The 15643-nt window shown below is 43.7% G+C and overlaps 1 protein-coding gene and 1 long non-coding RNA gene across 7 annotated transcripts in view; one reads left to right on the top strand and one right to left on the bottom strand.

Moving 5' to 3' along the window:
- The window catches only part of KCTD1 (potassium channel tetramerization domain containing 1), a 190375-nt gene that overhangs the window by 153448 nt on the left and 21284 nt on the right, over positions 1-15643 (top strand). The window lies entirely within an intron of this gene.
- On the bottom strand, positions 608-2900 carry LOC111774723 (uncharacterized). Of its 2 annotated transcripts, none has more exons than XR_011441459.1 (2): positions 2599-2900; positions 608-943 (listed from the first exon to the last, which is right to left on the bottom strand). It is a non-coding gene; the product is annotated as an uncharacterized lncRNA (long non-coding RNA). The 2 variants fall into 2 exon arrangements; XR_002809880.2 differs by having other exon boundaries at positions 608-1203; positions 2599-2885.

The following is a 15643-nucleotide window of genomic DNA, read 5'->3' as shown; positions in this document are numbered from 1 at the left end:
ATTGAAAAAATGCAGATTCTTGGGTTCCACCCACCGTGTATGTAATCTGCATCTCAGGATTCGAGAGAAATCTGTAGTTTTCCTCAGCATCCAGGTGATCCACCTGCATCTTAGAGTTTGGGTACCAGAGAGGGTACAGAGAAGGGTGGTGGAACAAATGCATCAGCGTGCAGCATGATGGGAACAGCGTGGGGTGGCCAGGGATGAGTTGTTAAAACAAGGCTTTTGGGGCCTGCCCCGTGGCCAAGTGGTTAAGTTTGCGCGCTCTGCTTCGGAGGCCCAGGGTTTCGCCAGTTTGGATCCTGGGCACGGACGTGGCGCCACTCATCAGGCCATGCTGAGGTGGTGTCCCACATGGCAGAACCAGAGGCACTCACAACTACAATATATAACCATGTCCTGGGGGGCTTTGGGGAGAAGAAGAAAAACAAAACAGAAAAAGAAGATTGGCAACAGGTGTTAGCTCAGTTGCCAATCTTTTTAAAAAAAACAAAAAATGAGGCTTTTCTTATGGATTCTGCCTTGATTCTCATCACTCAGGACAATACTACTGACTGTGCTCATTTTGATCGGTCGTGGTGAAAGCAGTCATTAAGTCACACCAAGGTCATTTTTGCTCTTTTTTTAATTGAATTTTCATGTTTCCCCTCACCCTACAAGAAAGTACTACAAGACAGTACTTTTATAATAATAAACTGTTTGAAAAGTTAATTAGTAAGAATTCCATAGAAGATTCTGGTAACCTCTTACAAAGTTAATATGTGAAAAAGATGCTCCACTTTACTGTGTTCTTGAGAACAGTAACATTAAAAGGGCTTGAAATCGACGGTGTTATTTCACACAGCCCAGCTCCCGGGTCTCCTATGACTTTGGCTCTTCAAACCCAGTAGTTTCTGTCAGTCACATAACTCTGATTCTGGCTGAGCGCTTTGAGAGCTTCTTCCTGGTAAATGAGGACCAGCATTAAAACATTTTAAGTGACTTTCCAAAAGACAAAGTGCATTTTGGCCACGTAGAGAGCTTTGTGGGCAGGACTATTACACGCCACCGCATTGTTCTTGCGTCCACCATATCGCTCTGACGCCATCTTCCCAGGCCACCGTGATCTCCTTCATACAGATACGAAATCTCCTTGTATCAGAAGAGAAGCACCCCTACTTCAGGGCACAGTGAGGTGTCCATGCTGTGTGTATTCTTGCTGGACTACAACAATGATGTGCAAGTTATTCTCAAGTTCGGCAGGCAGGGCGGGTTCGGGGGGGGAGTCTTTTTTATTAAGCCAATTCAGAAAATAAACTTTTTCCCCCTTAAGTTCCAAACAGAGGCATTTATTCACAACCAAAACACATGATTTTATAATTTGCATTTAAACTTTGAGGACTTTTAAAAAAATAATAAACCTCAGAAAGTCACACTGAAGGATACCTTATGGGTCACCTGAACATAAATGCCCTCTGCTGAAACCTGAGGTGTGCGTCTGCCTGCCAGACAGTTCAGTCTATCATCATTTTATAAATAGCCCACTAAAATGCCATTTCTTTTCACTAGAAGTGCAGGATTTATAGCCTCAATAGATGAATTATCAATATTCTGCTTCTGAAAGATTACTCTCAAGATGTCTAGAGATAGAAAGTAGCAACACTTCATCCGCAAAGCAGCAAGCTGAGGGGGTTGCATATGTTTACATGCTGGGCTTCTGACTGTGCCCAGGATGGTCGTGTGGGAGAATGGGGGAGTGTGAGGTGGTGGGGCTGAGAAGTCAGCTGCACTCTTACGAGGTGTATACGTTTCATGTATACGTATTCCATGCTGTGTGCATGGCACATACCCAGAAGCTCCAGTCTGGTGGCAATCCCATTTGCAAAAGAAAAGGTTAAAAAATAAAATCCAGGGGCCACCCCAGTGGTGCAGTGGTTATGTTTGCACGTTCTGCTTCAGTGGCCCAGGGTTTGCCGGTTCCAATCCTGGGTGTGGATATGGCACTGCTTGGCAAGCCATGCTGTGGTGGGCATCCCACATATAAAGTAGAGGAAGATGGGCACGGATGTTAGCTCGGGCCAGTCTTCCTCGGCAAAAAGAGGAGGATTGGCAGCAGATGTTAGCTCAGGGCTAATCTTCCTCAAAAAAAAAAAAAAACCATGTTTCAGTCCCACAATTATATTGGCTATTTGCTGGACTGTCTGAATCTAATCAAGATGCAGTATCCGTGGAAATGACACTGTCACTGGATAATGGCTTCCCACAGCTACTTAAATGCCATGTGTTGGTTTGCTTAGTAATGCCATTACTGTTTATCTTTTTTGGTGGTAATGATTATTTTTACTCTTGTGCAGCTCTTCTTATTGTATTCCCCATATTCAGAAGATAAATTACAACTGTGCATGACAGCTAACCACCTCTTTCAAACAATGGCAAACCTTGCCAGACCGAGAGGGCTTTGTAACTGAAAGGTGAATTTCAGCTCGCCCAAACCTGTTCCATGATGTGTTCCAGAACTCCCACCCAGCCTAATTAAGCCTTGGCTAGGCCCCTGCCACCCCTCCAAAAATTGATTTTTTTAAAAACAGTTTAGAAGGCCCTGAGGGCTTTAGAGCTTACCTGAACAATGAAAGCTCCTCTGGTCTCAAAGCGGTGCAAACAGTCAATATAAAAGAAAAAAGGAAGGCTCTTTTAAGTGTATCCTGCTGATCTATAATCTCAGGGGCCCTAAGGAGGGTACTTCATCAAAACATCACCATTTTGATGATACATTGAAGAAGGAACAAGATGCACGAAGGGGGGGAATTCAGAGAAAATTCAGAGAAAACGTTAAAATGGACTTAGTTGTAACAACCAAGCAAACCCAGGGAAGCGTGTTACTCTGCATGCAGCTCTGATCTTCGCCCTGGCTAGATGGCTGTGACGAATAGAAACACCGAACGTGACAGTACGGTTTGCATTGCCAAGTACACAGCCTGTCAGGCTCTTAAAGAACCCATTTGCCTTTATATAGATATCTAAACTTCGCAAAAGTTTTTATGAGAAAAATGAGCTTTGGCTTTAGTGCATGTCTCAGCAGGACTTCGAAATGACAGGTTATAGGGACAGTCCCCGTGGGAAGCAGTGGAGTCAAGTGACGACTAAGACTTGTCCCCTTTTGTGTATGATCATCTGAAAAGGAAGAGAAAAAATGAGAAGTTCTTGTGAATAGCTGGGAAACTCATTTCTTTACTTTGCAGCTTAGGGCTTGGTTCTGTTTTTTTTTTGTCGGAAGAGATAGGGAGAAATATTGATAAATACGCCTACCGCCCAGCGAGTCTATGGACCAGCTGGGTGCCTCTGGGTAAATTCCTGAACCCTGACAAAGCAGGCCTGAGCCCCAGGAGGGCTGCGACGGTTTCGCAAGACACACACCTACGACCGCATTGCCGGCCGTGGTGCAGCCAAAGGCACAGTGCTGTCAGCGGCCTCGTTCATTATTGCCCAACTCCACATGCCCGAGAATGTTGTCTTTGAGTCATGAGCTGATAGAAACTTAGTATTTTTCACATGTCATTTTGATTTGGTGACTATTTAAATAATCTTGCGACATACCTTTGAAATCTTGAGCTTCTCAGCGTATAAAGCCAACCAGGCACATTGTCCATCACGATTTGAAGAAACAATTAGGCTTTTTTTAAACAGAAGGGTGGTATGGACATTTTATATATTCTTTAAAGTGCTTCTATACCTTTGAAGTTGGGTAAAAAGGAGTCTCATCCAGTCCAGTGTGCAGCTTGCTTTCCTTCCTCTAAGGATGTATAACTCACAGTCCTGAGGCTAAACCTCCTCCCTTTGATTTTGTCATCTTAAAGCTGGTTTCTGAAAGTGTTTTTAAGCTTCCTAGTCACTCTGAAGTCAGACAGCTGTGGAATAATTCATTCATTTTCATTCATCCAACCACCTCTCCATACTCTTGAATACCTGAATGATACTCTGCTGCTGTAAGACCCTTGAATGACGTCGGGAATGAAGGAGTGTGTGTGTGTGTGTGTGTGTGTGTATGAAGGATGGAAAAGGAATACAAAGGAATCAGGATAGAGTCACTTATTTTCTTCCAGACATCTTCTGTTAGGTTTTCGAAAGCATTTACCTAGTCTTTAGGTAAGTTATATTTCTCCTGTTCTTTCTTTTTTTATTAAGCACTGTATTAAGCCTCTGGTTTTTCACTTATAGGTACTAAGCAAAAGATTTAAATACTTCATTGTAAGCTGCTGTTTCACTGGCCCCATTACAAGTAGGAAAAAATTGTTCATTGAAAATAGAAACAGCTGGCTTCGCCATAGTCCTCTCGTAGTGTCATGTAATTAATACAGTGCTTTTATTTGAAGTGACTACTATGGCATATTGTAAGTGAATTCTTACAGTCTGGAACCGTAAAACACCAAAGGAAGTGGGGACAAGTTCCATTTCATGTCCTGTTCTCGTTGATAATCTCGAAGTACAGCAGAGAGGGTGGAGCCACTGGGAAAGCAGCAATCTCAGAGGAACAGGCCGAGAGTCTGTTCCCTTTATTAGAGAGACTGATGGCATAGATGGAAGGATCAGGGATGTGTCCTCCTGGAGGAAGGCACTGGTTCAATAGTTAGGGCTGCTGATGCTCAGAAGCCCAGGAATAACAACGGTCACTCCAAAACAGATTAAATTCAGTGGGAACACATGCAAAAGAATTACCTTGTATAACAAGAAAACTGGAGTGGAGGGGCCAGCCCGGTGGTGCAGCAGTTAAGTTTGTGCGTTCCGCTTCAGCAGCCCAGGATTTGCTGGTTCCAAACCCGGGGTTTGCCAGTTCGGATCCCGGGTGCAGACCTTAGCACCGCTTATCAAGCCATGCTGTGGCAGGCATCCCACGTATAAGGTAGAGGAAGATGGGCATGGATGTTAGCTCAGGGCCAGTCTTCCTCAGCAAAAAGAGGAGGATTGGCGGCAGATGTTAGCTCAGGGCTAATCTTCTTCAAAAAAAAAACCCCAAGAAACAAAAATAATAATTAAATAAATAAAAGGTTGTAAAAAAAAAAAAGAAAGAAGGAAAACTGGAGTGAAACTGCAACATGAAGAAAGGATGGCAGGTACTGCCAGAGCGAGAGGGGAGCTGGCAATTCTGGGTCAGACAGACCCTGAGTCGGGGACGATGTTGAACATGGGCTGGCCCTTGCTCTTCAGGGAAAAGAGACCGCATAGCTCAGCAACCCGCGGCAAGTTACCTGATGGCTCTGTGCCTCAGTTTCTCCATCAGTAAAGTCAAAACATTACTTGTAAGTACTTTATAGAGTTGTGAGGATTAAATCAGATAATCCATAAGTTTTTAGCAGAGTGCCTAACAAACTCTCAAAAACTGTTAGCTATTGTCACATTTTTTTCTCTGAATAGTAATTATTGTAAAATGGAAAACATATTCTAAAGTTTCAAGAGAAAAAAGGAGTGTCAAAAATACCTCCAAATATAGAACAGAGTGTTGGGAGGAGGCTGGGGGCGGGCTGTGGGGGCAGGCCCATGTGCACATGTGCAGGCTTGCCTGCCCAAAGAGAAAGCAAGAGAAAACCTAAACAGAAACTGTTTGAGCCGAAAATACCAAAGTGGGCTCCCAAGGGAGGTTATGGTGATCTGACCCTGGGCTGATCTTAAAAAATAGCCATCTGCCCTAGAAATCATTTTTAAACAGACACTTGCTCAAAGCAAAGAGCAGGACCAGGTGATCTTAAAAGGTTTCGTCCAATTCTAGATTCCCAAAAGGATTTTATATACAGTCAGGATTCTGTTTTGGCATAACACATCATCGCTGAAGGATGAAAACCTGTCAGCACTCACGGAACCCGTGCAGGCCGGCCCAGCGCCACCCGAGGAGGGGGGACCACTGGGCAGTGAGGGAGCGGCTGCGCGCCGGGCCCTGCCGTCCACCCTCCCGACTGTGAGTTCCGGCCTCGGGCTTGGTTAGCTGGCTGCAGTGCCCTCGCCTGTAAACTGGGGATGATAGGATCTGGCTAGTCAAGTTGTGAAGACTCAGTACCATGCTCTGCATGTAGTGAACACTCAGTAAATTAGACATCCATTTATTATAATCCTTTATTATCCATTTATTCCTCGTAAGAGTTCTTTGTGTTAAGTATAACCCCCTTTCTCAGATAAAGAAATCAAAACTCAAACTGAATTAGGCTTAAAGATAGTTAAACCAGGATTCAGACCCAGGTCTGTGAGTTTTGGAGCTGACTGTTCCAGGGGCTCCTGCAACATACTGAATGAACCAGGCCTGGGCTCTTGTGAATAATCGTGCCGTATGTGCCCCACTCAGGTCAACGCTTTGCGAGAGCTGCTCTTCACTCGCTGTGTCCCCAGCTCACCCATCGTGTTCTCTCCTGCCTGAAATCCCTCCTTCTTATGCCTAGTGATCCTGAAAACCCCGTACAGGGCTTGCCTCCTGCGGGAAGCCTTCCCTGCCTGCCTCAGGCTGGCGAGGTCCCTCTCCTCTGTCCTTCCATGGCTCCAGTGGGACTGTATGATGCTCATTTTAAGAGGCCTGGCAGAGTACCAGGAACATGGTGGGCATTCAATAAAGGTAGAAACGAAAAGCCTACTTATGTAAATTCTGGGCTTTTAAAAATCAGGTTAATTGTAATAAGACATTTTTCATAGTAAACAGTCAATGTAACTCTCCTAATTTAAAAAATGTTCTTGCCAAAGAGTCATGGGGAGGACTCATGAGGTTCCTAGAGGATTAGCAGGCCCTGAGTGGCCTGGAGCTGCCCCCAAGCAATCAGTGATCAGTTCTCCAAAATGCTGAGTCCTGGAGTTGTTGGTGCTCTCGCACTTTCTCTTATATCTTAAACTTATCTTTTACTTCTTCCCTACTTTCCTCAGTTCTGTGTATCATTTAAGAAAATGATGCTGCCTCAGGAAACAGGTACTGGAAACATTACTTCCTCATAAGTAGATATAATTTCTTTTTACTAAGAAGGTATTTTCTCTCTTCTCTAAATTACTCCTGTTCGTTTCTATAACAAGCTCTGAATTAATTTTTGTGTTCATGAAATATAGACAAAATCCCAACTGTGAAACATAAAGAATGATTCCTAGATTTTTTTTTTTTTTTGGGGAAGATTAGCCCTGAGCTAACTGCTGCCAATCCTCCTCTTTTTGCTGAGGAAGACCGACCCTGAGCCAACACCCATGCCCATCTTCCTCTGCTTTATACATGGGACACCCACCACAGCATGGCGTGCCAAGCAGTGCCATGTCTGCACCCGGGATCCGAACTGGCAAACCCGGGCCGCCGAAGCAGAACGTGCGAACTCAACCGCTGCACTACCGGGCCAGACCCCCTAGAATTCTTTTTTAACAATTATGAAACTTTAAGCAAATTAAATGCTATTTATGATCGTTCAGACTTCAAAAACAATAAGTTGACTGTGGTTTCTTTCTTTCTTTTTCTTTTTTTTTACATTATAATAATGTCCAGTGTAACATTTCCTTTTTAAATAAGAAAAAGTTTTTGCTATGGGCATTTAAAATATGTACAAAAATAGAGAGAATACAATATTGAACGCCCACCTTTCAGAAAGTTTCAGATATCAACCTAGCATTTCTCTTCCCTTCCACCCACTTCTTTTCTTCCTCTCCCATCTCAGCAGAAGAGAGGAAAAGATCCCCACTGGTGGCAGTGCTCCTTCCCATGTCTCTTTCCCTCCCTGCTGTTCTGAGTGCAGGTTCCACCTGCAGTGACAGCTCTCCACACACCTCTCGTTCACGCACACACACACCCACAAACACCCACACACTCACGATTGCACATGCACAAACAAATGTGTGCACCTGCACCCAGCGCTCTACCCCATCTGCCATCTTTCTTAGGTTTCAGATATAAGGAGAGAGACTTGGTCAGGAAACTACTAATGTGGATTAGTAGCCATAAAAAAGTATGAAGCTGCTAGTGCTTCCGAAAACAAAATTATTCAATAGAAAAATACTCTTTAAATCTGATTTTTAAAAAAGTAATATCCTCTTGATTAGTGGATTCATGGCAGATTGTTTTTCTATTTTCCTGCTTCTTCGTCCTCTATGCTTTTCCAATTTTTAACAATGAATAGGCATCACTTTTATAATTTAAAAATATCCCTTGGGGCCGGCCCGGTGGCGCAGCAGTTAAGTTCGCACGTTCCGCTTCTCGGCGGCCCGGGGTTCGCTGGTTCGGATCCCGGGTGCGGACATGGCACTGCTTGGCAGCCATGCTGTGGTAGGCGTCCCACGTATAAACTAGAGGAAGATGGGCACGGATGTTAGCTCAGAGCCAGGCTTCCTCAGCAAAAAGAGGAGGACTGGCAGTAGTTAGCTGAGGGCTAATCTTCCTCCAAAAAAAAAAAAAACAAAAAACAAAAAAATAATCCCCAAAAAGTAGTGCTAAAGAGGTAATTTGGAAGTTGCCTCTGAATCTCTTAGCCAGCGAAATAAAGCTGGACCAGAAACTAAATTAAATCTTTTCCTCATGTCCAAACCCTATTTTCCATGGCTTGAAAGCCCAGAGGTGGAAAAAAAGGGGCATTTCTTGGCACAGGAGAGCTAAGTGGGTGAAAAGTCACAACAAGCTGTGTCCTGCCCTTTTCTCACCATCTTTATCCCTCCATCTGTCTTTGGAACTTTGTTCTCAGCCCCACCTCTGGGCAGGGGCTCCTCCACCCTCCCTGGGCAAGTCCACCCTAAGGCTCCACAGAGGAGCCCTCCTCCCACCGCCTGCCTCCCAGTGTAATTACCAAGTGTGGCCCGGCTCTGGGGAGTTGAAAGGATTAAGCCACTTGCCTCCGGTAAAGTGGGGTCTGGTCTGGTGTCGTGTTACATGCCCTGGTGGCTGATGGGCTTGGCGTTCACCAGGCGTTGGAAGGAGGATTGGGTGCGGGAAACCCCTCCAAGCTAAACTTCCTAAACTATAGGAAAACCTCACAGGGGTTTGTCAGGATTCGGTGTAGGGACACAGCTAACATGGGACACAAGAGCTGCAAGGTCAGTGGAACTGGAACCTCCTGTGTATCCCTCTCTCCAGAAGTTTTCATTGTCCTAAGGATCCTCACTTTCCCATTCCTTATTATGCCCCTTCACGGGTATGCCAACAGTTTGAGAGTAACCTCTGAAGTCTTGGGGTGTTTTGGTCCCATTCAGTTCCCTTCAGTGTAGGGTATCTTCTCCGTATCCCCAGCTCTCAACTACACCAAGCCCCTGAGCCTCAACTTTTTGTATCCCAGCTAGGAATTAAGTTAGTTTCCCTACCAAGTTGATAATAACCAAACTTGGGATAACATGCAACATTAGCAAACTCGACTGAACTATAACAATTGTGCATTTCTCAAGGGAAGTTGTTCAGTTATCTTCTTCTTCTTTGTTGTTTTGTTTTTGTGTGTGGTGTTTTTTTAATTATAAATAAAAAGGCATTATATTTAGTGGTCAAGAACACAGGCTTTAGAATCAGACCTAGGTTGGAAGCTAAGGCAAGTGACAGGCATTCTGGGCTTCCGTTTCCTCGTCTGTGAAATGGGAATGATGTGGTCATCTCATAGGATCGCTGTAAGAATGAAGTGAGATAAAGTCTGTAAGACAGCCAGCTCACTCTTTGGCACATAATGCTATTCAATAGATAGTAACAAGCATTAGATCAGTTGTCCTCCATGGGCTTGAATGTGACCGTCCTCTGCCCATCTCCCCAGGGGCAGCATGGCAGGTTTAGAGCCAGCTTTGTGTCTAGCCAGCTGTGCATTCTTGAGCATTACATATTTGGAACTCTTTTTCTCCATTTGTAAACTGGGAGGTAGAATTAGGTTGTCCTGGACACCCTTCATTTCTAAAAGTGTGGTTGGCAATTTAAGAAAAAGTGCTATGACAGTTCAAAGTGACAGAATGACTCACTGAAAGCATTTCAAGTCGATGACGTTGACTTGCTCCTGCTTAGTCTCTCTGCTCATCCTCCTTTGCCCTGGTTCTCAACTCAGCCCATTCATTAGACTTACTTGGGAGCTTTTTAAGAAATGCAGATGCCTGGGCCCAAACCTCAACCAAGAATTACGTCAGAATATCTGGCGGTGCGCATCAGTATTTCTTAAAAGCTCCCCAGGTGACTTCATTCAACCCAGGGTTAAGAACCACTGCGGGGCCGGCTCCGTGGCCAAGTGGTTAAGTTTGCGCGCTCCGCTGCGGTGGCCCGGGGTTCGGATCCTGGGCACGGACATGGCACCGCTCGTCAGGCCACGTTGAGGCGGCATCCCACCTCCCACAACTAGAAGGACATGCAACTAAAATATACAACTGTGTACAGGGGTACAGGGGAGTTGGGGGAGATAAAGCAGAAAAAAAAAAAAGAACCACTGCTCTGTGCAAATGACACAGTGAAAAGCAAGGCAGAGGAGATGGGATTTGGATAAGCCACAGGCTGCTGTGAGATGTGATTTCAGATATGATATTTCGATTCTCACTTCTAAATTTGCTCTTTTCCTTCACATTGCCGAGAGCATAGCCTTACATCAGTCCCCATCGCTCTTGAAACCAAATCCAAACTCCTTGACCTGGCTTATTATACAGCTCTTCGAGATCTGACTTCTCCTGCCCCAGCCTCATTTTTCAGTCGGCCTGGCTCTATGCCCCAGTGGAGGGTAATCACATGTCAGGTTTTTTCCAGCTTCAAGCTTATCTTCCCTACCCCTCGCCTTTCTTACCTAACCTTACCTCCCGCCCCTGTACTTGGCCGACTTCTGCTTGTCCTTCAGGTCTCCAGTGAACTTTTTCTTCCCTGCCTCCTCAAAGTGAGTTGGGTGCACTTCCTGTGTACGCCGTAGCCCACTCGACACACCCAGTGACACACTCCATCACGCTGCACTTGATCTGCATTCCCAGCCCCACAGACTGTTAAATTCCACGAAAGCAACGAGTGGGGCTTATTCACCACTGCATCCCCTATATTTCACATGGTTAGGCTCAGTGAATATTGGTGGAAAGAATGAATGAATAACTGAATGACTACACAATAACAAAGAGAAATTCTTAAGGAATGAAGTCATGGTAAATTAGAGAAACCAGGTCCCATAAATGAATGAATACACAAGAAAAAATAAATTCGTAATGACTGACTCACACTCAACCAGTTTAAATCAGGTCCTACCCCTGTAGACCAATGAAATAGACGTTTCATTGAAGGCCATTCTTTTTTTTTTTTTTAAAGATTTTATTTTTTCCTTTTTCTCCCCAAAGCCCCCCAGGACATAGTTGTATATTTTTTTGTTGTTGTGGGTCCTTCTAGTTGTGGTATGTGGGATCCCGCCTCAGCATGGCCTGATGAGCAGTGCCATGTCTGCGCCCAGGATCTGAACCGGGAAACCCTGGGCCGCCGCAGCCGAGTGTGCCAACTTAACCACTTGGCCACGTGGCCAGCCCCCGAAGACATTCTTTAATGCCAGGGCAAGGGAGACCCGTGGTGGAGAACCACATTTGCTTTCCACCAACGGAGCTTAATTTCCTCCGAGACTTGGTCCTGCATTATTTGCTCCATAAACAAGTGTAATCAACAGAATGTTAATATTAAAAAGCAAGAAAGAGGAATATATTTCAGTATCTGTTAATGGATATTTTCAGTAAACTTTTATAATCCTATTACGTAATGAAAATATTTACAGATAAAATGATATGATGTTTGGGATTTACTTTAAAAATCCCAGTGCGGGAGAGGGCGACCTGGAGATAGAGGTGAAGCGAATCAGACAAGAGCTGATAGCTTTGAGGCTGGACGGACACATGGGGGTTCATGATATTATTTTCTCTGCTTTTACATGTTTTAAATTGTCCAAAGTAAAATGTTCAAAAGCAAATGTATTGAAAAAAACTGTGGAAGGAAGCTTTTCTCAGCTTTGCCACTTGGTTCAATGAATGTTTGAAAAAAAAAAAAAAGAGAGAGAGAGCCATACATCATCCAGAACAACCAGCTTGGTCTTGGTCAGTTGGAAAACAGGAATGTTCTCCAAGGTTAGTAAACTGTAATGAGTTCCACGTAGTTTTCAGGCACCAGAGTTTACAAATCCCTGCAGTTTGATTTGTAACTCCATTCATATGTCCACAAGAAATACAGCCCGTGTCCACGTTCCTTACTTGCTTAGCCAAACAATGCTTTTCCACAGCACGTTCAGGCCGATCTCAGAACGGACCCAGGGACGCCATTTTACGATCTTCAGGACCACCCTGTCCTGCCCCATTGTTTTCACAACTCAAAACGTTCCTCCTTTTAGAGCTAGCAAAACTCAGCAGCACTGTGCTTCCTTTTGTCGCTCCTAACGTTGCCTCAGAAACGGGGATTCTTTCCTCTTGGAAAGGCCTTTCCCCTCAGGAATGTGCCTCGGCCTGGCCCAGGGCTCTCCCTTCCCAAGCCTTCTCTCTTCTCTTCACAGACCTTTCCCTCCATTCCGGGGGGCCTCACAGCTTCCTCCGCCCTGAGCAGGAGGCCAGGAAGGTGTCCCCACCATCCCAGGCCCTTGCTCTGCTCTCCTGGGCCGCCAAGCGCAGCCTCCCGGGCCTGGTGCCACCTCGGGGCACAAGGTGTGGGCCGCCGCAGGTTCCGAACCTCGCTGCTCAGCCTACGGGCCGGGCCGGCTGGCTGGTGTTCCTGATCTGCCCCATGGAGTCTGGTCCTTCCTCCTCAGCTTCTCGCGCCCTTTTGCCTTGAATGATCCCGCCTGGAGACTCCACTTCTCCCACTGCCCAGAGGCCGCTGCCACCTCTCCTGCCTGCACTGAGCATCCTTTCCAATTGCCCTCCTGCTCCTTCTTTGGCGTCTTTTCCTGTTTCGCCTAAGTTGGAGGTGAGGGTGCTTCTGAATGCAACAGTGCCCAATTTCCTGCAGCTGCCGGAAGTGTTTTCTTATTGTTCTTTTTGTTTTCTAATCCTAAAAACCATTTTTTAAATATTTCTTAGATTTTTTTATGCTTTTTTTTTTGTTTTTAAGATTGACATCTGGTTTAACATCTGTTGCCAATTGTTTTTCCTCCTCCCCCCCCACCCCACCCCACCAAGCTCCCCAGTACATAGTTGTATATTCTGGTTGTGAGTGCCTCTGGTTGTGCTGTGTGGGACACCACCTCAGCATGGCCTCATGAGCCACACCATGTCAGGCGCCCAGGATCTGAGCAGGGAAAACCTGGGCCGCCAAAGCAGAGCCTGTGGTCTTAACCATTTGGACACCGGCTGGCCCCCTAAAAACCATTAAAATGACCCTCTCTCCTCTCTTGGAAAGGGCTACAACAATACCGTTCTGCGAAGATTGGTCCTCTTACTCCTTAAGTCCTGTTTCTTAGTGTCTGCATTCTTTTACGAGCTGCTTCCATAGAAATTTTTATTTGCTAGTTTGAGGTATCTTCCATTGCTGTGTTCTTTTTGAGCATGCCATGACCCCATTTGATTTTCTCATCAACGCTGAGAAAAACTTAGGGTAATTTTATAAAAGAAATGGAGACAATTTTATAAAAGACATGGAGAGCAGAGAAGTCAGTTCACCCAGATTACCGCTCATAACTGGTCAGGCCTCATTCCCGCCCCATCAGTCACTCTTACTCATTCACTCAGTAAAGATTTATTAATCACCCATTCTCTGCCTGCAGATGTCCAAGTCCAGATTTTGAAAATGAGCCCTTAAGAATAAAAAGCATAGGATTTGTTTAAGAACAAAATATTTACTTTTTACCTCTTCACTAAAGTGACTTGCAATCACTGATACTAATTTATTTCAGGCCACAAAAATTATCAGTATACACTCTTGGATTTTATTGTAAAGCTCTTGCTGAACAAATATAAGATAGAAATAAAAACTCAACACCAAAAGCTTTCATTCCAGAGTAGTAATTCTTTTCATTCCAATCATTGTAGGAGGCCCCTTTAAGATCAAACAGACTGGGCCCCAATCCCCCAATGCTACTTAACTAGTTGAGCAAGTTACTCATCATTTTGAGCCTATTTCTTCATCTTGAAAAGGAGGATAATGGATTAGTTACAGACACAAAGTTCTTAGGATAGTGCTGAGTATCTGGAAAGCACAGAATAAATATAACTCCCTTTTCTTCCCCTGTCAACTGTAAATTTATCATGTGTTTAACAGTGAAGAGTAAAATGTTTTAATAATAGACAAACAAGTCTCATTCTTTAGCATGCTGCACCAGGCTGTCCCGGAAGCACTATAAATAAGTGACTAAGTGTATTTTAGTTTCACTGCCACATCTTTATATGAATTATTGTTTGACTGATGTGTTAATGAGAAATGAATGACAAGGTAGCGGGCAGTGAAAGAATCCTTGAATGGTTGTAATCCACACTCTGGATAATCACCCTCAAATCATGGAAAGTTGGATGGAAACATTAGCTGAGAAAAATACATTGTTTTAGAAATATGACCTGACTGTAATTGGTTGCTTTCTTCTTTGTGCTACATACCTTCAGGTAGGACAAGTTTTCTAATTATCTTTAAAAGATTTTTATTGAAATAGAAATTCACACACCTTTCTTTTTTTGGAAGAGAGAGGAGTAGCTTTCCTATTTGTCTGTGTATTGTATTTTAAGAAGGGTGGAATTATTGATTTACCATTCCATCTGTCCCATTTCAACATAAGATTAAAAATGTATGATTTCAAAATCATCTTCAAAGCAATAAAATGATGTTCCATATCAGAGATAGACTTGTTCTGCAAAAGCTTTTCACTAAAAAATGGAGTCATTTGCCTGCCTACAGTGTTAATGAAAAGTAAAATGCACCTTTTGGTAAAGGAAGTGATTTCTAGTGTTTAAATTCTACTTTCTGATATCGGATATTTGTTTGTTATTGGCCAGACCTCTGCTTGTGCATAGTACGGATGTGACCACTTTCTGTGAACTGAATATATACTGAAGTCTGCAGGTTCAGTGTTTCTTAAAGGGATAAAGGATAATGGATTGAAAATGCTTTAACTGTAGCACACTGTTCAAATGTTGACTCTGTAAATGGGAAAAACATACTATGGATCCCTATTTTTAAAAATTACGCATAGCCACTTATGTTCCAGAACTAGGTCATATTTTTTGGGTGGTCAAATATTTATAATAATATAATATTATACTAATATAATAATATAATTCCTGACTGTTACAGATGATTTTTGCTGAGACCTAAGAAACTAGACTGCGTAATGTTAATGGAAGACATGTTCTCTTGGACCAGTGATATTTTCAATTATTCTTTTTTGTGATTAAATATAGATGTTAGCATGTAGGCATAGCTTTATTTTTAGAAAGTTTGGGACTCACAGGTAGGGGAAAGCTCAGAAAACAGATTTCTTAAAAACAAAATTGCTTTTTTCATAGAATCTGTTTAAAAGATACTTTGGAGCAATAATATATATATATATTTTTAAGCAGCAGAGAAGGTTGTTTTAAGTAACACAGAAGGAAAGACAAGCTCTTCCATCCCAGTGACAGCACTTAGCCATAACCACCATGTCAGGGACATTTTCTTTACAGGTAAAGGACAGTGAATAAAAGAATTTACTTGAGAAAGTCTGAGACTATTTTGAATTGTTCGCTCCTGAGATCCTTATCAAGCAGGGGCCAGTACTTCTCAGAGAACCCTAACTACTTAACGAGTGAT

This window comes from Equus caballus, chromosome 8, assembly GCF_041296265.1.
Source record: "Equus caballus isolate H_3958 breed thoroughbred chromosome 8, TB-T2T, whole genome shotgun sequence".
In the NCBI taxonomy this organism is placed as follows: domain Eukaryota; kingdom Metazoa; phylum Chordata; class Mammalia; order Perissodactyla; family Equidae; genus Equus; species Equus caballus.
This window is presented reverse-complemented; position numbering and strand designations above follow the sequence as displayed.